Source organism: Maylandia zebra, linkage group LG8, assembly GCF_041146795.1.
Source record: "Maylandia zebra isolate NMK-2024a linkage group LG8, Mzebra_GT3a, whole genome shotgun sequence".
NCBI lineage: Eukaryota > Metazoa > Chordata > Actinopteri > Cichliformes > Cichlidae > Maylandia > Maylandia zebra.
In genome coordinates this window covers 18,782,504-18,805,590 of record NC_135174.1, presented here as the reverse complement: position 1 = coordinate 18,805,590, position 23,087 = coordinate 18,782,504, and the positions used below count along the sequence as shown (strand labels likewise).

General features: G+C 41.9%; 1 protein-coding gene across 4 annotated transcripts in view; it reads left to right on the top strand.

The window, feature by feature from the left end:
- The window catches only part of vti1a (vesicle transport through interaction with t-SNAREs 1A), a 113,195-nt gene that overhangs the window by 78,240 nt on the left and 11,868 nt on the right, over positions 1-23,087 (top strand). The window lies entirely within an intron of this gene.

Genomic DNA, 23,087 nt, shown 5'->3' with positions numbered 1-23,087 from the left:
AAAGTGAATATTATAGTTTATAACTTGCTGCAGTCAGTCACCTGTGGCTATTAGCAAGTGCTTTTGTTCATGTTTCAAGCAGGTTAAGCTCATTTGTAAAGGATCTGTGATCTTTTAGTCAAATTCTTATTAGTCAGAACTATATAGCTGAGAAAACTAAGTAAACAAATCGTGTGAGTGGCTGTTTGGTTAAATGTGGTGCTGTGTGCCCGAGAAACAAGTAGCCCAGTACAGCATCCTGCTGGAAGAGACAAGTGCACACTGTACATGTCTCCATTCTTTTCTTCTCTTTGCCTTTGTTTATTTTCTCTTTTCATTTTTTTCCCACAAAATGCACTTACCACCCATATCCATCTTGCACTCTTTGTCTCCCTGGCGTGCTAGTTCACTCACAAGGCAGTCACACAGGCACAGGCATTCAAACGCAAATATTTCAATAGGCCTTGCATTATCTGGTGCCTCCGCTTCCTAACACACACACACACACACACACACACACACACACACACACACACACACACACACACACACACACACACCGTAATGTCTTGTCACATCTCCATTTCATAAAGTGTCTGTGTGCTTACCCCTGAACCGTGACGCCACGGTTTTGTTTCTTGCTCTCTCTTGTTGTTTTTTTTTTTCCCCCTCCTTGTCACCCGCTGTGGATTTTGATTAAGAGTAATATGTAAATGACACAGACTAAATGTAAAATCCTGGGGGCAGGAAGGAAGTGCCAATTGAAATAGATGCTTCAGTGCCCATAGACAATTTGGAGGGTGGCTCGCAGGGCGGGCGGCAGATACTGGAGAGGAAAGGCCTGAGAAGGGCTGTGACGCCGACTGTAACCAATATTTCTGCATATGTCTCCATTTTGTCAAGCCTGATTATGGCAAGAGGAGGGCCGGGTGGGGGGGGGGTCACTTCGCCTGGCATGTCACCCAGAGCTGTCCAGAAATCATTCATCATTCCCTCCTCCTCCTCTTCTTCCCTCCACCCCTGCTGGTGCTGAAGTAAATAACATGCACTTATTTCAATATTATCATATTAATGTTAAAGTTCAGCTGTCACCTAATGGGAAGACTTAATCAGACGTAGCATTTTAAGAGGCATGCTGCCACCCACTTACTCTTCAGCCCCCCCTCCCTCCTCTCTTGATGCCTTAGCTCCTCTGGTTAGTGCCCGTCTCAAATCAGGATTTATGAGGGCTTTCCAAAGTGGGGCCCGGCTGCAAACCTATTCGACTACTGCCTGCCTTTATGCTTGACGGGAACACCACAACGTACACAGTTTTATTTTATTTTTTGTCACTATTTGATAAAATAATTTGTTTTGGGTTTTTTTTTTTTTCAGTTTAAAAGCTTATAATATATTTATAATCAGACCAAAAATTCAGTTAAGGTTAGTTAAATGCCCTCCTTTCTGGAAATTGTTCCTAATTTCCTCACTCATTTCATTACCTCCACCCTCACCCACCCCCTTTCTTGCTTTTTGATTAATAGTGTATTTGTTTTTGATGCCGGTTGCTTTGTCATACTCCACTTGTTTGAGGCAGCAGAAGAAGTAGTGTGGCGTGTAAAGGCTTACACAGATGAGTGTAGTGAAACCGTTTCTGGTACATGTTAGGAACCTGGATCACTTGTGACACAAACCAGAGGTGGACACAAATACTCATGCAGGTTGATGAATATTCCAGCTTTTGTTTGTTTAGTTAAGTATATATATTTTTTGTTTTCTTCTGTTTGAATGCAGATGTTTGATTAATTGGATGCACGAATACATTTTTTTTCCAGATATATAAACACAGCAGCAGTTTTAAGTTGATTATAAGCATCGAAAAAACTTTGGCCCCGATAGAGCCGAGTGTGTAGGTGCAACAACGGAGGGATTTATTGTGATCTACGAGATGAAGGGTGTCCTTTTTAGAGTCGCACCTCTTCTTGAAGTGTCTTTCTGGTCTGGTGTGCTATCACCCCAGCTGAGAAACAATTAGACACTCATTAAGCTAGCTGTCATGGTTCAAGAAAGCCAATTAACTTAAAGACTGTGTGAATATCACTTATTGTAGGAAACATTCAGAAAGACACACATCTCAAATAGCTGTGGCTTTGTTTGAAAATAAATTGTTACATTTTCTGACTGTGAAACTCTAACTAATTACCCTCGGTGGCAGGAACATAGGTGCTGTTAATTGGTTGTGTCACGGGCTTATAACAAGTGTCACAAGTGAAAACGCAGTCTTGTGTCATCTACTCATGCTTAGTTACTCTAAGCTTTAAATGAGTTGTATACATGTGGGCTCGGCACCTACAGGTTTGAGAGGTTCACAGCTCACAGTGCGCCTCTCTGTCCCTGATTACAAAGGCCACAGACCTTTTGATAAAGCCTTTGTTGTTTCCATGCTGCATTGACACTGTGGCCTTTCATTAATACAAAATGTTCCCATCACTGCATGAAGATGCGTCCTGTTGCTATACTGAGCATCTCAAACATCTCACTCGCCCTGGTCAGAAGAAATGGCGGGGGGGGGGGGGAAATGGGATGCAGCTCCAGACCCAGTTAGGACCACTGGGGGCTCCTGGCAGCTTCACGGAAGGAGGGGGCACAGCGAAGGGCAATGAAGCAGTGAAGGGAGAGCGAAGGGGGTGCGTGTGTATATTTTGAAGCAGAGGGGTTGTCTGCTCTAGCTGGCAGCTGATCCCACATGCAGGTGGTCGACTCAGTCGCCAGGCAGATCAAAAAGTCAAGGCCCCGGGTGGACCTCCCTTTGAAATGGGAATGGGGCCTAGATATCAGACAGAAAACATAAGCAAGCTCCCAGCCACAGAACAGCTCCATATTCATGGCTGGGACTGGCGGTAGCGACGGGCAGGCAGGATGGACAGAGCTTCAGCCTTCAGACTCGCGCACTCTCTGGACACTGATTTAGAGATCAGCCTATCAGCCTGGGCGTAGATGATGCACTAGCTCACAGGTTAATACTGCCTTCACAAGATGCCTTAATGTGTGACTGCAATCGTCTCTCTGATTTTAGCTACATGTGGCAAATTCAGTACAAAATACAGTGCGGCTTATTGCGGCTAACCCTCAGAGTCTTGTTATAGTGAAGTTCTTCTGAACCTGGTGTAAACCTATTCATATGACTAATTGGCAGGAGAATAGTATTTACAGCTCATCCTTGCCTCTAGGATAATCAAAAGTTTTCTGCCTCTAATGGAAAGTAGTTTTTTTTCCTTGTTTGCTCGACCTAATAAAACAACAGTATTTGGAGTCAACAGACTAAAGTGCATGCCCTCAGAAAAGCGTCTGGAGAGCAGGATTTTTTTTAATTTTATTTTGTAAGATCTCTTAAGGCTCTGGTGCTTTTGTTTATTATTAGCAGATATGTGATCTCTTCCTGTATCTATCTGCGTAGAAGACCGACCTGTTAGTATATGTAGGTCGTGTAATTAATGGAGTTTAATTCAGTGAGTGAGTTGTGTTGAGATCTTGTCATTAAGTTGCAAAAGAACAGCTTCACGTTTTAATTGTCGCTGAAACAGATCACATATGTTTTCCCTTCACTTTTCCATTTATTATTCTTTATATTATTATTATATTTATTTGTGTTTGGGGGAAAAACAGAGGGAAAACTTCTAGGCATTCAAATTCTGCACACTGAATTTTCAGCAGAGTATTGGAAGACATGTTTGTCCTATTTTACTTTGTATTACAGCTGAACTCATCACCGTAGCCGAGCTTTATGTTTGTCCCGAGAGTTGCAGATCGCTCCCAGTGGATCCCAACCTCTCTGATCTTCCCTCTGTGTTGCATTCACGATAATTTCATGTACTACATTTAAAACGCACTCCCTTTGCTTTGCAATTTGTTCAGCTTGGCATCATTACTACCCCCCTGCATCCACTCCCCCTTTAGTACTACATCCCCGTGGGTCACCTCTATCTTTGGCCTTTTCCACTACCTCCAGGGAAGCAATCCGAGTGTGTGTGAATGCATGTTTTCTTTTTAATGTCCAGTCTCTTTTCATTCTGGCAAATGAGCAAAGAATGAACGGTATGTGCCTCCACCTCATCCCCTAGATGAACTTTACACATATCAAAGTAAATGCATCTGCTGTTGACAGTGTTAAGTAGATCAGAGCTAGCATGTTAGCTTTCTGCAGGAAGATATTTGGTGTTAATGGCTTCTTTCAACATCACCTTGCAATGAAAAGGGCCTTGCTTGGTTATGTGAGCCATTGCAGTACTACTGCCAAACAGGTTTCTCAAGGTAGACATAAACATTGCGCATCTGCATACACATTTGCAGAGCTAAATTCAGCTCTGCACCCGTGGTGTTGTTTTCTGCATCCATGAACTTGGACTTTTTACCTTCACCTTATACCCATGCTTCGGAGAAGTGATGCAACATCTTAATAATCCAGAGTCACCCAGCAGCAGAGACGGAGAAAACGATGAATAGAATTCGTGAGAGACCATACGGAGTGTTTTAAACAAGCACCTCTTATGAATCCATCTAACAAAACAAGACCAAATGGTCTTAAATACATTTTGAAATTAAACTACTTTGTTTAGTTTCATCAGGTACTTCACAGTGTAGATGCTGAATGTCAGACAAAGTCTTGTTTTTAGATGCTTTTTTTTTTCATCTGTGTGTATTTGTGTGTCTGTATGTGTGTCTGTGGCTGCAGGCTGCTGCTGGGACAATGACAGGGTGCGCCTCAGCCTCATTACTCACTGCTCCTCAGCCACAAAAGCACCACTGCCACCTCGCTCTCTCTCTCTCTGTCTTCTTTCTGCTTCATCTCTGTCTTTTTCTCTCTTCCTACACCTTGCCCATTAGAGAGTGCTGATGGGACGTTTTTTGCAGAAAGAAAAAGGCACACACAAGCCTGGGCTGTAGAGGGAGACGTTGTTGACAAGGGCAAAGACGTGTTGTTGTTTTATAAGGGATGCAGTTGTCTGTTGAGGATTGACTCGCTTAACTGGCTGCCAAAGCCCTCTTTTTCTCCATACATATCTCCCTCTTTCTATTATACAGCCCATAGTGGGTTTCTGTTTTATGGCGTGTCAGGCCATAGCTGAATTCTAGTTATTCTGCTTGTGATAGGGAAGAAATTTTTCTTTTTTTCCTTTTTTTCCAAATCATGCAAAAATACCAAAGTGTGAGGCTGACAGCTAGCTTAAAATCTGGTAAATGCTGCATGCCATCTGATAGATTCTGAGGTAGATGGCATTTGTAATCAAAGCACGACAATCTTGAACTAATCGTGTATCATCGTATTGTTTTGTGCGTACAATTAGTTCTAACCTCTACCTAAAACTAGTGCTAATCTTCAGCATCCCAACAAAAAAGATGTCTTCTGCAGTATCACTTCTCCAAATGCTCTAGGGTCAGGCATCCGTGACATTGAGGTGATTCTTCGTTCGACCTCACTCGTACCATCCTCGCTGATAGAGCTTCTTTTTTCCCCCTTCTTTAACCCTGACAGACTGTCGTTCTGACGAGATGACTGGAGATCAGTGGCGCTCTCATCCCTTGAAGTGGCTCCAGGTGTCACTCCAAGGGTACCCGCCCTGTTTGATCTGCCGTCGAGCGCCTGTCGGGCCACGGCACCCTCTGATTTCCCCGTCAGAGGGGAAAGAGGCTCTCCTGTCCAAAAGTTCCACTTCTACTTTTGAGTGATAGCAAGGGAGAGGAGTTGACTGTTGTAGAGCACATAGTCTCCATAATCGTTGGGAATGGGCCATTTCTTGTTGTCATTTACCTTTATGGCTTCCATTTAGTAGCTATAGGGAATCAAAAGGTAATCTTGATTCAGTATGCCAAGCCCCAGCAGTCCAGACAACAAAATACAGATCTGATGAAACCAAAACACTTTCAGTGATCATGCTGCGGGCCTTGTCTACAGAACAAAAAAGACCCATCCTCTTAGACATCTTCTGATGCTGTCCAAAGGAGGTCCCTGTCTTTATTGAGGAGCTGCACAAACAGAAAGGACAGATGAAACAAAATGAAGGAACGCAGTTATACATCTTTTCAGCAAACATAGATGCCTTTATCCTTCCTGCCTTTTTATTTTACTGTATCCCTTGTGTTTTTCCTCCACCTACTGAGAGCTTCTGTAGAAATTACAGGTGAGATTTCAGTCTGTGGCAGGCCCTGCCTTTCGTCTAGAGGGAGCAGGGGGAAGGGTGATGGGTTTGAGGGAGAAAAAACTGAGAAGGAGAGGAAAAAGAGATTCATGCTTTGCAGTAGTGCTGTGTTGTTTGTGTAGCGCACTCTTTCCTTTGTGTGTCTGGCGATAACTTATTCAGCACAGGGCCATTCATCCAGGGGTTGAGCGCGGGCGTCCGTCAAGACGGAAAATAATGAGGCGACAGCAGCGCAGAGGATAGCTTTCACCCTCTGCCTAGCGCCCCCCCCCCCCCCCCCAATCCCCATCCACCTCCCCCGTCTCCATCTCCTCCTCCTAGCCTCCCATTATTAGCCGATTTAAATAGATAATAGGGGGCCTTCTTCAGGACATTTTGAAGCAATTAGAAGCTATCACATTGTCTCTACTTTGACTCCTGTTACCTCCCAGCAAGCTATTGTGGATACTTCTCTGCATCCTATGCAACAACTTCCAGGAATTTTGTGGAATGCCACTGCATCACTAGATGCCAGTTTTTGTGTCAAGGACGTAAACGGGCTGTCCTGTTTGCTATAGCTTTGCAACACACTCGCTCGTGTAGTTCACTATTCCGTCTCGATCCGTGCCAGGACATGCAGTCCCTTTGCCGTCATGAGTAACTCTTGGGCTCCATTACTTGCCAGGATAAAGTGTTTCCTGTCCAAACACTTGCACTGTTCATTCATTTCCTGCACTCTCATTCAGCTCTCATTTAACTCTTCCTCTCATCATCTTTGCATAGTCCTTTCTTTTGGCTAAAAATGCAGTCTAATCGCCAGGAAAAGGGATTTTAGCTCCTTTTTATTTAACTAATTAAATCACTATTATTTGAACTGTCAAAGCAGAACCATTGGCCCTTAAAGTTTATGATTGCTGGATACATTGTTATCCTCTGATTTAATCATATTTATTTGTAAGTAATCTCAAGGAACCATTCAACACGCACCAGGCAACAGTAGTTCTTGCAAACAGCAATAATTCCAGCAGTAACACCCGCCTGTGTCATGTTTGCGTCAGGATAGATGGTTAAGTAGAGTTTTTCTGTTATTGTGTTGCCCCTCAGATCTCTCTTTGTTGGAGTGCAAGAGCTTGAAATATTTACAAATGTTGAATTTGGACTCCTTCTTTCTGTTTAATATTTTCTTCTAACCCATCAATCATTTACTGTGCCTCTGTATGTCTGTGTCTCATCCTAACCGCCCCCCCAGGATGGCTCAACGAAACAAAGGCAGTACATTGTTGCCATGTTGTTGATGGCATAAAAGATCCCCTTTATCACAATGGGCAAAACAATAAAAACAGGGCCACTTTTTTTTTCAAGGAAGTGAAAAGGTTGCAAGACAAGGCGTTCGCAGGAATCAGGAGCTCCTGTCAAAATACTTCAACAGCAAATTGGTCCCCTTTTTAAGCAAAATACATCTAACCTTCAGTGCTTTTATACAAAATACAAAAATAGACTTCATGCTGTATTATACTTTCCAGTCCCAAAGGCTGGAAGGCCAAAGGACAGACCCCACCTACCAATCCCTTACTTTGGTTTGGTTTTGCTTGCTGTGAAGGGCATTCAGTGGTGTGTACAACAGTTTTGACAAGTACCTTTGAAAATATCTTATTTGCCAAATCCAGTCTCCCGGTGTGGTTTACCACTGCACAAAAGTTCAGGCTGAATCTCTTTTAAATTCCCTCTATTGCCTCGTGAAAATTTGTGCAATTTGTTTGCTGACACAATACAGGTGTCTCAGAATTTAAAAGAAATAAAACAAAAGGAATAGATAACAAAGTGCAAAATGAATTTTTACCTTGTTGTTCAAGTCATCTAGCACCACGTCTCTTTAATGGTTATTAGAGGCACTGAAATAACAACACAAAGACTAAATTATCCCCAATTCTGCAGTGTTTTGTCAGCTTTTGTAACGTGAGAAGAGTAAATCACCTAAAATGGTTATTGGCCAATTCTGACCCAATTTAGCGATGTCTGCTTTGCCTCTTGGGAAATAAGAATATATAAATATATATCTCTGATATTGAAGCAAATAGTTTGCATCATGCTGTTGACTGAATGTCAGTCTTATAATGCCAGATCTCAAAATCATTGTGAAAGTAATTTAGGTCAAGGTCAAAGACAAATATGCAGCTTTCCATGCCCATCCATCCATCCATCCTCCCTCCCTCCATCCATCCATCCATCCCTCCCTCCCTCCCTCTTAACAGTTTATCCACTGGGTGTGGTTGTGTTGAAATCTATTGTTTTGTTTAGGTATTTGCCTAAAGAGATCTTACGGAGAAAGGTTTTCAACTTAGGCAAATGCACTTCCATGCGGTCCTCCAGGAACCCAACAGCGTGTAGCTCAGCTAATTGCTTTTGTTTTGAATACTGCATGGTTGACAAATGGGTCAAGACAAGGATTGGAGTGACATACTTCTCCTGTGCCGGAGTTCACCGGGAAACAAGGGAAGCACAAAAAAACTTCAAAGATTAAAAAAATAAATAAAAACCACACAACAAAAACATGACACTAGCTGCAGTGGAGAGTTTTTGTTTTTAACATGTTTCACTTAAGATTTTTGTATGTTGGTCTATCAGCCAGCAAACCTCTAAGAACAACAACAAAGTAAAGCTCGATTTACACTTCTGCGGGAAATATACATCCTAACTTGCATAGTAACCGGAAGTTCCTTTTATCCCTACATAATTTCCTTAATTAATTTAATAAAATATTCTTATACAGATGCAGGTTCCCTACACTGCAGTCTTCCACGAGGTGCATGTCAGGTTTACGTAAAAGTTTGCGGGGTAGGGTTAAAATGTTGTTATGGTTATGGCTTAAGTTACGGCGTAGATCTGAGGCGGAAGCATAGTTCACACGTAAGAGTAAATTCACAGACTGGTTGCACCACATACTTTGGACAGTGCCCCCATCTGGCAGTAGATGCTCTCTGCAGGTAGAGGAGTTTTCCATAGCTCCTTGGGGGGCCTATTATATCCTTAGCATTGGTTTCTTTACACACTGCCAGTAACGTCATCACACAGCCACAGCTATTTATGCTCGCTGTTATATCCTAATGTACCCACGGTAGCATTTTCTTCGACAATGGGTACTGCCACTCAGACAAGAACTCCACAGTTTTGTTTGTTTTTTCTTTTTCCATGAAGTCTCATTTATTCAAACTATTGTAACATCTCCTATATAATCTGTGAATCTCTGAGGATATGTAGTGATATATTACTTTAAATGAAGTAAAAACCAACATGATCATACACTTAAACCGACTGCAGTTGCACAACGCAACAGGTTGCAAAAATCTACAATTACAGAACCAGCAGACACAGCCCCTTCTAATAGCAGATGTGACATCAATTTGATGTTAACTTTGCCATATGGTGCCGTTCGCCAGGCACTGGACAGCAGATATAATGGGGCCCTTACAGTCTGCCATTACATTGCTAACAGAGAACTACATTCAGCCCATATCCCAGCCATCATAGGGCGAGAGGTAGGGTACACCTTAAACAGGTCACCACTCTGTCTCCCAGCTAACACAATATATATATGTGTATATATAGAATATATAAAAATATTGTTTTGTTTTATTGTCGATGGCATGAAAGAAAAAGAAAGGGACAAATTCACCGATATTTTAATTAGTAGGTTTTGACGCTGACTCGGGCATGGTCACTGAGATCTGTTGTGTGGTTTTGTGTTGCGGTAGTACATTGAGTTATTGTTCCACACTCTCTGAAACACAATTTGTCTCAGTGTGGAGCACATGACAAAGTTACTTTGTGACGCAGGTTGTTTTGTTCATTACTCTTGTCCCTGTGGTGCATTCCAGTGAAAGGAGCGCTTGACATATTCTTATTTTGTGATGTTGAAACTGCATTTTTTCATGATAGATGCCTCAAAAATGCCAAAATGCCAGAAAATCATGATCGCTGGAGAAAATCCAACTGAGGCACAAATGCCCACACAGTCCAATTTTAGCCTTGGGACTGCAGAAAGTTTTCTAGATGTTTTGTTAATTAGATGGTAAGCAGTTAATCCCAGGGACTGTTGTAAGTTTTTCACTTGTATGTAACAAACTCGAACTTGTCATTCATGGACTTCATAATATTTTTATTCCTTCAGAAAGTTTTCAAAAAATCAAAATGATGTTTAGGTGGTAATTGTATATGCATTGTTTAATATGCTGATAATATAGCATGATTTTGAAAAGGGATTCTCTCATGACAAATCCTGGCTGAGAAATTTGCTGAAGTCAAGTGCAGTACACGTTCAAGCCTGGCTCGGGTTTTGGGGAGTGAACCAGCAATGCACGGCTGGTAATGACAGGTTCCATGTTGCCCGTGGCTTGTGGCCCATTGCACTGTTTGTTTGGAGAGTGGTGCTCGGCCGTGAAGTGCTGGCCCAGCTGGCAGCAGTTCCATTACCCCTTTGGCCCGATGGCTGGGTCTTGTTTGGACCACACCAGCCAGGCAGACTGGCATCCAGGCGGCTGTAGAGGAAGAGGTGGAGGAAGGGGGGATGTGACAGAGGAGAGGAGCTGTTGGCTGAGCACCTTGGTGCTAGGCCAGGCCTGCTGCCAGCTGTAGAGAAGACTTCCCCGCTTACACCACAATCTTCACGTCTCTGTGGCGACAGGGATCTTAGTTTGCACCTCCACGGTCAACATCATCCCATCACGATCTGTCTGAGCATGAATGGCCATGCTCACAAAATATCATTTTTTCCCCCTCCCCTATTCCTTTTTTTTGGCAGCAGATATGCTTCTGGTATGATTATTATTACTGCAACCCTCAGTGTGATTTAACACAATAGTATGTGCAGCCACACATTTGCACATTTGCTCCACAATCTAAAACTTCAGTTACTCACTTTGTTTTTGGGTCTCTTCTTTCAGGGATCTGATAATGAGAAACAAAGAGTTATTAAAGTTGCCAGCCTAATTCTGTTGACTGTTGCTTGTTAAGATAATTGCAAAAGAAAATCTTTAAAAAGATTGAAGCACAAGAAGTTCATCTGATTAATATTAGCTGAAAATCAAGAGAATATCTTGTGATTATTAATTTGATTGATTATAATGTATATGCAGTTTATGCTGACCTTTTGTGATCCTGTGTAGTCAGAAGTATATTTTCAACATGCTTTGGGGCTCTACATCTCGTTAAAGATCCTCTGTCCAAAAATAGATTCTTTCAAAATAACAACTAAGCCTTTGCCTTCCTTGAAAAACATCTGAATAAATGAAGATATAAATAGTGTTCATTTCAAATGTTTAACTGCTACACAAAGGTCCCAACTACAGCACTAAAGTGTCCTCATGACACTGGTGTAACTTGCCTTTTGGGCCAGAAATCACTCCCAGACCAGTAAGGCTGTTAGAAATGCTCAGAGGAACGCCTCTTGCACTCAAATTTTAAGTAAACAGTCCTGTAGTGTCAGACTCTGCACATACATAGTAAAAGCTAAGAAAAGTAACAATGACAAAAAGAGTTTAGTTGATTTGACAAATAAGCCTCTCAAATGGAACCTTTTTTTTCCATGACCTCTTCACAAATATCCACTTCTTTCTACATTGTCACTTAAAGCCATGAAAACCATCGCATTTCAAAATTTAGAGCCACTTTGTTTATTTTCTGTTTGCTGGGTTACATGCGTACATCCTGTCAGCCATCATGTAAACTTTAACCCCCGCCCTGTATCCGATGGCGCCAGGGCTAACATTGCTTCACTGTTAAAGGGAAGTTGTGAGGACATTGATGTCTTGGCCTAGCATCCTGGTGTCACTTTCCCAGCCTGTTTGTGGAGCCCGCCAATCCCCTCATTCTCCCCAGCTGACCTGAATGCATCACTCAGTATCACACACATGCGAGGAGCCTGATTTTCCAGCCAACAACAAATGTTTTCCTACCGTTACCATTGCATTATTATCGTACACCGCCTTCGTCTTGTGACTTGGCTTATATTAAGGCTCTGTTGGTTAGATTTTTTTTTTATCTTTAGCCTTTGGGCCAAGACTCTACTTTAACAGGACGTTGATGCACACCCATCCCATCTAAAAGTTCCCCTGTGGTATAACATTTGAGAACAGACTTGACATAAACCATTTCTAAACACTGGTTTCATTTCACCAATCTTTAATTACATCGTTTGGTAGCAACTGAGGTACAGAGCTGAAGCAAAGCACCATGTTAGCAAAGCGTATAATAGTGAGGGATACCACAGCCAGAGGACAGTGGGTCGCTAAGAGGGGAAAATGTCATACACAAACAAATATGGAAAAGAACGCTGAGGTGTTATGGCCGTAGAAACATTTAAGAATGATTTTGATTGATTTTCTAGTTGCTAGTAGTTGTTCATTTTCATTTGTATGTGGTGTGAAAATCTGGAACAGTCTGAGTTTACAACTGAAACAATGCAAAAATATTCATAGATTTAAATTTCTCTACAGACAGTTGGTCTGGTCACAGTATACTCAATAATGGTTTTTAGTGTGCTCTGTAATGTCTGTTCTCTTACCATTGCTGGTATGGATTCCAAAATAAAAAAAAATAAAAAAAGTGTGCATATGTATGTACATATATGTACTTGTGTGTGTAGATATATATGTATGTATATGTATGTGTGTTTGTTACTTGTAGTTATTACTGCCTGTTACCTGTGGTAATGCAATTTATAATTTATATATTCTGTATTCAGTTATGAAGGCTCTAATTGTTGGTTGCGAGCTGCCGCTTAGATGCTTGTATGTGCCCGGGGCTGTTGATGGGTCTGTATGCAATGATGGGCGTAGCTGCGGGAAGTTTATTGGTTTTTTTTGTTGATGAGTGAGTATAGGGGTGGGATTTAATAAGTTTTCTTCGTCCCACTCCTTTTTCAGGCAATTTTTGTTTTTTGTTTTGTGTATTTTATGTTTAATATAGGTATTTGTTGTGCCTGAAAATGAACAAATAAATGAATGAATGAATGAATTTAATTGTTCTAATTATGAGCAAGATTTGACAAAATATGTATTTAAGATACCATAAACAACACAATAAGGAGCACATCAAAAATACAATAAAATAAGCAAGGTACTGTAAGACAGATTGAACAAGTCATTGCCTACATTTTAAAATTGATGATGCGATTATATCAGATTGTGTAATTTTTTTATTTTTTGAAATAGCACCCTCACAGCTTTTTTTTTTTTTTTTTTTTTCCTCAAGCCTGAAATCTCTCCAGTTCGTCTGCTCTGTTCCAGATTTCCCTCTCTAGTTCAGCAGTGACGTTTTTAGACATTTTGTTTCCTTTAGGCTAAAAGCAAAAGAGGAAAAATCATGCAGTGGTTTGTGACATTTAATTGAAAATTTTGTAGTCATTTTGAAAATATGTTTTGCCCTCAAGACCACCTAATATAAAGATCATAGCTCAGAGTCCCCCAGTATTAGCATTGGGGCATGATTTATTATTGATGCCAGCTTTATTTTAAATTAAATTTGTACAGGAATATTGTGTTTATTTCTCAGTGTCTTTCTTGCTCAACATATATTAACTTTAGCCTCAACCACAGCCAGTCAATTAATTGTAGGTATACAAAGCACTGGGTTGCATTCCAGTTGCTCAGTGTTTCAGTGTATTATTGTGCCATGAAGAGTATCATTGTAGCCCAGAGCGATGGGCAAGCCTTCCTCCAGCTCAGTGACAAAGGCAGCTGTGAGGTCATGGTCGAGGCCAGGACTATCAGAGCTATTAGTCCAGCACAGAACGACCATAACAACAAGCCCTGTCAAATAATGGTGTCAACGGTGGGATTGTGTAGCTTCATTTATGGACAGAATGTCCACGGTTTAATGGTGATGTGTCGCTTTCAATTGACTCAGTAGGTCGGATTTTACCCCTTTCTCTCTCTTTCTGAGTTGGGTGTGCTGTAAATATTTCTATATGGCATACGCTGATTTAAAAATTTTGCTTTTCTCAAACTTCAAAATGTCAGAAAGGTCAGTTGTCTAGGATAGTTGGCCTAGAGACATAGATGTGGGAGGTTGTCATGATAACTCATGTTTCACTGAAGCTTTTCTTGCCTCCCACTGAGACCTGTATTGTATAAGCCTGATCAGAAATCCCCAGAGTTGTTGTTTTTTTCTTCTTCTTCTTGTTCTTTATTAAGTTTGGCTGCAGCACAGTCATCGATATTTAGAAGTTGGCATAATGCTAAAAGTCTTAGTGTCAGTTGATGGGCATTTGTGTAGGATTTATTGTCCTTGAGCTGAACTTATAATAAATTTACTTTTATATTGTTTTGCAGTGATTTGGTGTTTGTCGTTTTGATGGGCAGACACCGCAGAAGCTGTGAAAACCCTTTTTCTTATTAAATGCGGCTTTTTTTCAGGTACACGTTTCATAGTTTCGAGCAAAAAGGTCTGAGCTTTTGGTGGTTTGTGTAGCCGTACTGTTGCGAACACTGTTGTGAGTCTTTCCAGGGTTCCGGATGCTGGTTGCCTTCTGAACTGTCAGAATATCCGTTAATATTGAGCCCCCTCTGCCTTGCCTTACCCTCTGAGTTTCAGCACTCCCTTTACCTGACTTACTGAATAAAATGATTTCTTTGCTCGTCTCTTGTTTTCTAGTCAGAATATTGCTTTCCCCCCTCTGCCACGCCACATCCTCCTTCCTCTCTCCTAACAGTAAACGTTAAGATCCAGGAGTGGATCAATGGCTGTTATCCTTTGATGTGCCAGGACGCATTACGAGTGGTGAGTTCTAATTGGAGCAGAAAGCAAAGGATCAATGTTGGCTGTAATTGCCTGACACAGGGATGGGTGTGAGACTTTATTATCATTAATATTTAGACATGATGTGGGAGGACCCGGCCGAGGCTAAATGTACAACAGTGGTGCAAACCTTTGATCTCAGGAGAAAAGCAGATCGATTGAGGGTTGGTGAAGAGTGGCTAAAGGAAGAGAGGTCGTGGAAGTGGGGCTAGCAGGAAGCACGAGTTATCGTGACCCACACCCTGGATTCTATCGGATTTCTCGGAAGTTTCCCTTGGCTCGGAAAAGGCCACGCTAGGCCTCAGTCCAGAGCGGGTGCCATTAGGCATTCATTAAAACTGCAGTTACTGAAAGAGCAACAACTCCGCGGTTTAGTTTCCTTCATTAATCCCACTAGTTTAGCTTTGGATTTAGTTTTAATAGTGAGAAGAAGCAAAGATGACGAGATAATAGTCTTTGTTTTGTTGACAGAGTCCATTGTCAGGGAGATGTAACAAAATATGATGGAGGAGGAGGCCCTGTGGGGCTCAGGGCTGCTACCTCGGTGTCAGCAAACACGACATAATGTTACTTAATCTTATAGGTAAAGAAGGGGTCTACTTTGTGTGATGGAACACACCCAGCCTTAAAGCATGACTACAGGGGGCTGGGGCTGTCCCCTGTGTCCACAGAGGAGGCTAAGAGCACGCTGAAACCATGAAGCGGTGATTTATACTCTCAGGGCTGTCTCCTCTGTTTTTCACCTGGTTCCCCAAGGACTGATACCTTAATCATTGTACTTAGCAAGACAAAGAAGGGTAACGGGTTGCACAAGTGTGTTAGTTTTCATGTCTGTGACCTGCTGCCTGATATTAGACAGACGAGTGGGAAACCGATCAGGATCCAGGTCAGCCGGGATAATGATCCTAGAAAGGGACTAAATCAGAGAGTGATGTGTTATAAAATGACAGAGAACAAAAGATAATAAAGTTTTATTATTATTTAATTTAAAAATATGTCAAAACATATCCACTTGGTACTGTGATCATATTTGTTGACGGTTTGAAAATAGAGCACCGTAGATCCCATTAATTGCCTTGTCCACTGCTACGTCCCCTTAATAAAATTATACTGTTAATTATTTAATTAATAATGTGTTTTGAAGCTAATCTCTAGCTATAAGGTTGTAAGTATTATAGAGATGCTGACTAACTCTGTTTCTCTATGCATTTCCTCATTCTTAAAAAGAACAAGAGGTGATGTTGGGGTTTTGTGTTCAGTGTTGCCTCTTTGTCTCTGCATTCATCCTTTTTATGCTTGTGTGCATCGCTAACAGTACATCGTGCAGACACTAGCGCCATTGTAGAAAACCCCTTGTGCAACAAATGGCCCATTATGTAACTTTTTGATCATTATTCCAGCTTCAGCAGTGTTATCGCAAAGAAATGTGACTGCTGTGTTCCTTCTGCGAATGTGTGCGAAGCATGAATTGTCCAAAGTCCTAAAACAGTAACCAAAAGTCTCACTGAGAATTTATATTATTATAAATCGCACATGAAAATCAGTAAACAAGCCAGCTTTTTGTGCTTTGACCCTCAAGTCTTGGTGATTTCTGTGGCTCACATTTTCAACATTTCTGTTTTGCCACTTGTAACAGGGTCTCTGTTATGGCAGTTAATGTTAAAAGTTAGCTCAGTGTGTTTTTCCTGTGTGCCCAAATGTGTGTGCATTTCTGTTGAGCGTTTGTGTATTTGTCTGTGTGCGTGTGTGACTATGTGCAAGCGGATGAGAGAGCGAGATAAGAAGGAGATGAAGAGTCGTTCAGAAGAGCTTTCTCACTCAGAGGCGTCCCCATCTGTTCGTCTGGGCCTAATTGTTCCTGGGTGCGAAGACACACACACACACACACACACACACACACATTAAAAAAAAAAGGAGGGAAAGCAACTGTACTCGTCCCCCTGTCCCAGAGTTATTTCTGTAACATTAAAAGAGTGCCACCAGCATGCTCCAGATTATTGCCATGTAAATAATGGCACTTGGCTCGATTCCCCGCTAATGAATGTCATTTACTTTTTTAAACGAGGATTAATTATCGACAGAGGACCTCTCTCTCTCCTCCCACAGGGGAGCTCTTTGCAATTAGCTGCCAAAAGATGGCCGCTAATATTTATGTTTTTTTAAATACATCTATACGTACGCACATGTGCATATGTTCCTGTGGCATGGTGAATAACCTCCTAATTAGCGGCCTGCTTAATTCTGTGAGAGACTGCTGAGAGAGACCACTGATGAGGAAGAGGTAAAGTGACCCATGTCGGCTTAATGTCCTTTCCTCAGTTGCGTATGTGGGTTTTTGTTGGACGCTGGTGCTGGACATTGTTGTGAAACTAGGGTAAAAGAGAGAGTGGTGCTGCTTTGGAGCCAGCCTCCCGGTTGCAAAATAACGCAGGGAAAACAAACACGGCCCTCAAATTAGATTTCCCAAAACATAGCATTCCCTCTCATTTTACACACCACAGTGGCCAGCGGACGAGAATAGACTAACCCGTGAAATCCGCTTCAGTTTCAGAATGGCACAGTCGCTGGAACACTTGATAAACGAAGGCCCTCTGGATCTATCGAATAGCGCTGCTTTCTTCAAAATACAAGATCTTAATTCTTACCTAATTTGCCAGGTTTGCATACATAGTGGAACTGCAAAGGCAATGTCAATGTGCTATCATGGCTGGGTATAGTTAAAAAACTTTTTCCCCTTACTCTCTCTGTCTTTAACTCTTCTGTCAAATCCACCTCTTCGTTCCTCACTGCTTCCTGCCCATACGCTCCCACACTTCTTTTTCCCCCCGTACACCAAGCTGCCTCTCTGTGCGTGGGCTGCTAGAGCTAATGCACTTAACCTAACTGAAGGAGAAGATGAGACTGATGGGTAGGTCTGTCAGCAGTGACACTGCATGAGGTGTAGGCCGCCTTCTGAGCACAGACATTAAAATGCCACACAGCTAAAAGGGTTAAATTTCTTTATAATGTTTGGTTTTATACTTCTAACTTGTGAATTGTTTTTTTTACCATCAGACCACGTAAGACTGTTTGTGTCAAGGCAAACTTTTTTGCCAGTCTCTAACTCTTAACTTTTCAGCCATTTTGGCAGTTATTTAAAGCCCCTATCTAAATGAGCAGGGAGAAAGCTATAACTTCAGTGTCAAAGGTCAGTGGCACCAAGAAAAAGTGTTTCAGCTCAATACAAACTCCATGCTAATTCATATTATGGACACAGGCAACTAAAGTAAAGTTTTTGTAAAAAGTACTTTTATTTACATGTTTACTGACAAAGCAAATAGGTCTGGCTGCCACTACACAGCTGAAATACTCCTGAACCTCAATTATGTACATGCATGATTGGCTAATATGTCTTTGTGTATGCCTAATATTCCAGGTAAGTGGACAGTTGGTTTTTTTTTGTGAGTTGGAGAAATGTCTCATCACTCATCCAAGTGTCAGCTAACGGCAGGTTTCCACTGCCTTATAAACTGTACAGTTGCATAACGACTGAAACTAGTGCCATTGCCTAACAACGTCATTCAAATGAGTGATGAAACGCTTGTTCCACTGAAAACACCACATCCAGATGAACAGAATCAATTTCTGGAAGTGGGTAATGTGTTTCCTTACTCTCATAGATTCTGAATTTTTTTGAGTGTAGCATCCCTTCCTTGTATAAGTTATCTGGCTTTTCCAGATCAGCTCAAAACAAACCTTGCAATTGCACCACATGCACCACAGTGTTTTTCAGGAGTGGATCTGTGCTCCACATTACTTAAAGTACTGCCTGTATATCTAAAATAGGGCTTGTATGTCTAGTTTGTACCGAGGTCACGTCAAGTGTGCATAAGGAAAGAAGGAAGTGAGACACAGTAACGGTCTAGAGGTTTGTCATGTCAAGACTTGTCAATTGGATGTGATACAACCAGTATTAACTACTAGCTGACAAGTGGTAAGACTTAAAAACATGCAATGGAAACCAGAGATGATGAATGTTCGCCTTCAAAACAAAAATTTTTGTGTCACTCTTTAGTAAGTGTTTGCAGTGTCTTCCATGCAAATTACAGGAAACAGCAGCAATCTGGCATCAACCTCCTTTGGAGTGCTGGTAAACAGTCAGGGAATTTCCCTAATGATTGGAGGTTACCTGGAGGTCACTGAACTGTTTGCTTGAAGCCTACGTCCACACGTACCCGGGTAATTTTGAAAACACGGGTACGTGTGGACGTAGCCTTAATCACTTGACCCTGCACTGTCACACATCCAAAATAGCAGACAAGTTAACAAGGGTAGCGGTCACATGACTACAAAACCAGGATAGAGAATTTTTAAAAGACCCCGTTTAGACGAAGTGCTCCCCAAGCCTGGACCTAAGCTGCGTCTGCGACGCGACGTCAGAGGCACGCACCTGATATATTTTAGGGGTGAGTCAGCACGAGGCCAGTCGAAGTGAGAGCTGCCACGCTAAAGGGGGTTTATGTGTCAGACTTGCCCACTGAGACAGAGGTTATGATAATAGATAACTGTGAGAAAGCCTTGGATGGATGGAGTCTAGCAGAGGTGGCAGTTACTATACCGTGGGCTATAGTCATCCCCCCCATTCGGCTCCGTGTTTTATAGCTAGATTCTGTTGCTGCTCTCTGGCTCACCTCTCAGTGTGAAATGAGCAAGTCTCGACTATCGTCCTCAGTCCGCCAGTCGAGCTCACAGTTACACACGAGCACTGCCAAGAATGGTGTTTCTGCCTGTGTCTAAACATGTGGAGCTGTATGATCTGCTGAGTGGGTCATTTGACATGTGTGCTCGGGGAAATGTTTGTGTGTACATTTAAGTGTCTGCTCATGAACTTTAAAATGGATGGGCTTTTGGTTCGTACATGTTTACACTTACAGTAACATTAGGAGAGAGAGCGCTCCTAAATAATAAAATTAAGAAGTACGACATTCTTGCATCGGCACTGTTTTTCCTCCTCCTTCTCTGTCGTTTCATTGGCCCCTCTCCTCACTTTCTTTCTATCTTTCTGTCAGCAGGAGGGTGAGGGGCTTGCTCCAGGCTGCAGCAGGTTTAGCTGATTCTGAGGAGTGCGAGAATAATTTGGGATCTGCTCTGTTTCATCATCTGCTGCTGTCAGAAGTTTGTTTCTGAAGCAGGAGCCTGAACATTTGCTTCCTCGGATGATGTGTCACAAGTGGCACTTTGTTGAGCAGTTGTGTTTGTCTTTGGCAGGTTTTACATGGTGGAGCACGAGTGCAGATTGTGCAGCGACCAATCGTGCTTTCTGTTCAACATAAATCAGGGCTTTGTCAGAACTTGTGTTCTTGTTGTACAGTGTTTGATTTACATTTGCATTTATAAGTTCGTACAGCTCCACCAAAGATAAACGCCTACATAAATTTCCCCTTTTATTCCCCTTTTATTTTTTGTTATAGGATATATTCAGAAAAAAACAGGCTCAATATTGTTGCAGTGTTGTTCTCAATGTTGTCAAAATACAGACATACAGGAAGCGTTATCAGGTGAGTCAGGCTTATGGAAGGTTAAATGAAGTATTTTTCTTAGGATGCAGTAAAGATCAGTGGTATGATTTCACCTGCTAGTCATTCAGTAAATCTTCTATCCAGGTTTTCTTTGGATTTGAAACACATTTGGCATAAAACTGATTGTTGCTGCTGTGAGTTGAACAGGCTTTTATCCTGTGTACCTGTGTAGTTCAAAGGAGAATCTGTGGAAGTGGATGTTAAGCAGTCTGAAATGTTTTTAAAGTGCACATGTGCATGAAGTGTAAGTGAATAAATAGATAAACAACCACAAGACTTTGCAGACCGAGTCCCCCTGGCTGTTGGCCAAACAGGTAATTCCTGCGGCATAGTTTTGGAAGGGCCACAGCAAGCCAAGCCTGCCTCAGCAGTCAGACTGTCTGCACATTTCTGTTGCTGATGGCATACCAGGGGCGCCATTTTCCTCTCTGAGACAGACAAGCCAGAGGATCTGATTGGCCTTCCGCCAATGCACACTCACAAAGACCCCTTTGACAGCAGGTCAGTCGGTTAACCAACCAGTAGGCAGAGGGATAAGACAAAAAAAAATCCTCACCCTCTTCACTCCTAAGCTTCATGATTAAAGGGTTCTTAAAGCTAAAAAAGGGGGTGCATCCTAGTCTTCTCAAAAATGCACAAGTAGTGCATATTTTCAGGTTTATTTGTGGTTTTGTATACCTTTACATTTCATCGTGGCAAGTGTTTGCTGCCGCCACAGACGTGGATCTGAGTGTGTGCTTAGAATTCATGCGTAAATATTGACGTGTGCTTGTATGTTTTGTGTGCGGGCTTAAATCCTTGTGGCCACCCATATGGAAAAGATATATATAAATCTTATAAAGTTTGTATCTGTCTTGTGTGAAACTTGTATGAAAAGCATATAAGTGTGAAAACAGATATAAGATCCCTTGAAAAATTATATAATGAAACTTGTATGTTTTGGATACTTACTAAAACAATGTATGAAAGTAATGCGAAAGTGGCCACTTTCATGAGTAAATCATGTAAGCCTTATATGATTTACTCATGAAAGTGGCCACTTTCATGAGTAATCACATATAAGTTTTTACTATTTCTTTTCCGTATGGGCAGGCTGGCATGAGCATACCATAAATACGCTGAACAAACATCTGCTGTTATTCTTCCCCCTTAGCCACCTGATATTAGCTAATAAAGGCAACGATATCAAATCCAGTTCACGATCATGCAACAGTATTTTTTGTAAACGAAATATTTCTGAGATGGTAAATATTAGAAATGTTTAAGGCCAAACTTCATTATAAATTAGCGCTAAGCCTGTGCTCCATGATTAGCTCGTCGTGGTTATGATGTCAGCGGAGCCTCACATCTTATATTTTCATCATAAAGCTGTGTAGGAGCTGACGCACTACCTTAAATAGCTGTTGATGTTCTCCTGTGCGCTCATTATCTCTCCAGTCCAGGCTTTGCTTCTCCGCTTTCTCCTGCCGCCCATCTCCTCCCCTGTGTATCGGCCGCTTTGCATACGACTGATGTTTAAATGCTGCATTGTTAACTGACGTGGGGTAGCCCTTTGCTGACCCGGGAGGTATTTGCTCGTTTGATCATGGGGCAGCAGTTTTAATGTATCGAAGCAGCGCCGCTCCGTAAAGCCCCTAGTATAAGTAGAGACAGAGGGCGAAGGCAGGGCGAGGGATCCGTTGGTTGCAGGCCTGACAGTACAGAAGGAAGGTGATTATTAGAATATCTGTTGGTCAGCAAGGCCAAAGGGAACGCTGCTGACCCTGCATTTCCTGGTTATGCTGTGCTGGTGGGTGTTGGTATTTCGAGGGGTTTTTTGGGGGGGAGGGGGGGGGGGGCATTGCGAGTTTTGTGGCAAAGATGGAGAACAGGACTCCATTGATGAACAGATTCAATATTTCCATCATAGTGTGTGTGTGTGGTTTTTTTCTTTATAACACTTTAAATATTTGCATACAAGGCCTTCTTCTGATGTTTATTTCTTATGCTCTATCTGTACGAGATGCTACACTCTTTACACTTTTTTTTTATTTCCACACTATTTATTTTGTGCAGAACTGTGGTTGCCTTTAACATCCAGCCATTGATTTACTTCCCACAGTTATTTCTGCTCTTAGTTTGTCATAAAGACTAGACAAAGATAACTGAAAGGCCTCAGTGTCAGTGAAAACCACGTTGCCTTTTACATATGGGTCTCTGGATACAGAACTCTCACTTCACCAGCTGACAACACAAGAGAAAGAAGTGTTGAGAAAGAGGGAAAAAACAATGACACAAACAGAGTACAAGTTTGTGTTTGCACCCTGGGACCTGTGTATCAAGACCCTGGCTGCACTGAAGCTAACCGGAGGCTGGCCCCTCAAAGGAAAATATTGAACACCCATACACCCTTCTTGCCTTTTTCTTACCATTCTTTGCCCTCCCTCCCCCCCTGCTTTCATTCTCTGCTTTTCTTTTGGGCTTATTTCTTGTAGGGTGTCTTTCAGAGTGGCAGTGACCATAGATACCAGGAGGGGAAAAAAACCTGTGGAGAGGAAAAAAAGAGAAAGAAAGACACTTTGTTCAACTTGATGATTAATATTTGATGGACAGTTCCCTCATG